General features: G+C 47.5%; 1 pseudogene; it reads right to left on the bottom strand.

Annotated features, from left to right (window-relative positions):
• Positions 1 to 636: 636 nt before the first annotated feature.
• Positions 637 to 1,998, bottom strand: LOC113617216 (RNA polymerase II subunit A C-terminal domain phosphatase SSU72 pseudogene; annotated as a pseudogene).
• Between the last annotated feature and the right edge of the window lie 6 nt (positions 1,999 to 2,004).

Below are 2,004 nucleotides of genomic sequence, written 5' to 3' on the forward strand. Positions count from 1 at the left end.
TAGTTTTGCCTATAAAGTAATAAAATGATTCACCAGTGTAAAAAGCGACTCCTTGAAAACATCCCTGCTGACAGTGTTTCAGGAGTTACAAGAACACTACACATCCTCCTATTGATTTTCTTGAATTCACGATGATTCTCCAGGGACTGGAGCGGCCTCCACCGGCTCTCCCATGTCTTCAAGTACGGCTCTGTCAGACCATTCTATACTGAAATAGTCATTTATAGTTCCACTCCTTTTGTTAGTTTGCACAGTTGACTGAGCAAAGGTCATAGAGGTAAAACTCATGAACGGGACACCAAACAGGAAGGAGAGACAGTCCTGTCACTTCAAAATGGTACAGAATGAACATCCATTTAGAAAGCCACAGATTTTATGTCCCTGTGCCTCTGTCAATTATAGTGATTGTCACATTGAAAAGAGTCCTACCTCGGTAAACGCACTCGGTCTTCTCAAAGCGTGAATCCAAGACCCAGGGCCTTAACATCAACCTGGAATATGAGACAAAGGCAAATTTGGACCCCAGACCACCAAATCAGAAACTCTGGGAGTCGAGCCTGGAGATCTGGGATGTACGAAGCCCTTCAGGTGATTGTGATGTGCACCAAAGCATGAGAGCAGCTGTCTCAAAGCAGAGGGTCCTGAGCCTTGGCTGGACCTTAGAAGTCCCTGGGAATTCGTTCCAAGCAGGGCTTCAAGAGCACAAGGGAAGCAGGATGTTTGTAAGAGAAAAGTCATGGTAGGAAAAACCAGGCATAAATGAAAATGTACTCAGAACTTACATATAGCATGAAATTTTTTTTATTAGCGTCAGTGACCCAGACCTGAAACATTCTAACACACAGCGAAGAGCAAGATCTTGGGCTCAAACTATAATCAAGACCAGAGGGGAGGACCATGTTTCAGAAGAATTGAGAAATACTTCTTTAAGCCAACCCTTGAAGACTAGTACACTAACTGGTGCCACATAATGTGAAGAAGGTGAAGGGGGGAGACTCGGGGGATCGGCCATGGTTTGCTCATCTGGAAGTGGAGTTCCTGGATGTTCACTTCCTCACGGAACTATGTGAGCACTGAATTGTCTCTTCCAAGGAGAGTACCTCGAATGCTGTCCCCAGTGTTGGAAGGGTTTTATGCCTAGTGGTAGTCCGTGTTCCATTTCCCATAAAATGCTTTTCCCCACTTCCTTCCCTGGCTGGGGTGTCTCTGAAAAAAAAAATCATACACATGTCCTTTAGCAAAAAGAGTTTTGAATACACTTCTCACAGAAAATACCAACTAGCCCAAAAGTCCAGGCACAAGTTCTTACCGAGGAAGGAGTTCAAACCAGCCAAGATCTTCAGTAGAAGCAGACCGTGTGCAGAAAGCTCCTTCCTGTTTTCCCCTCTGCTGCCAGGAGAAGCTCAGCCAGACTGCTTTCCATGTCATCTGCCTGCTGGAGACCTTGGCAGAGCTCACAGACGATCAGAGATCCAAGAGTGGCGTCCTCCAGGGTGTCGTCTATGTCCACGTTGATCACGTGAACAGGTTGACAGGTCTCCTGCTCTCGGGTGTACAGATCTGCCACCACCCTGTCATAGACGCTCTCCTGACATGTGAAGATGACATCAAAGGGATCCCTGCACTCTTGAAATCTTTCCGGGTGAGGCTTGATTCTCTCATTTCTTCCCAAGACGTGTAAGACACCATTGCTTCTATAGCGTTCTCCATCTTTGCGGAGAAGGTCCTTGCTCATTTGCTCATACGTGGTGGAAAAATCATAAACCACGGGGAGGTTACCTGCACGTCCTGGGAGCCTCACACAGGATCCGACTCCAAAAGACTTGACATTGAACCCTTTCTTCATGAGGACGCTGTGGGCTTCCATGCTCCTGTTCATGTTACTCATACAGACCACAGCCACCCTGAGTGGAGAGGAGGGCATGATGGAAGCTCCTTGGGACTCCCAGCCAGACGAGTGGACTTCAGGGGCCGAGGGAACTCTGAAGCCAGGAGGTTGACCGG

This window comes from Aethalodelphis obliquidens, unplaced genomic scaffold, assembly GCF_003676395.1.
Source record: "Aethalodelphis obliquidens isolate GAN/ISIS:26980383/991018 unplaced genomic scaffold, ASM367639v1 scaffold2995, whole genome shotgun sequence".
Taxonomy (NCBI): Eukaryota; Metazoa; Chordata; class Mammalia; order Artiodactyla; family Delphinidae; genus Aethalodelphis; species Aethalodelphis obliquidens.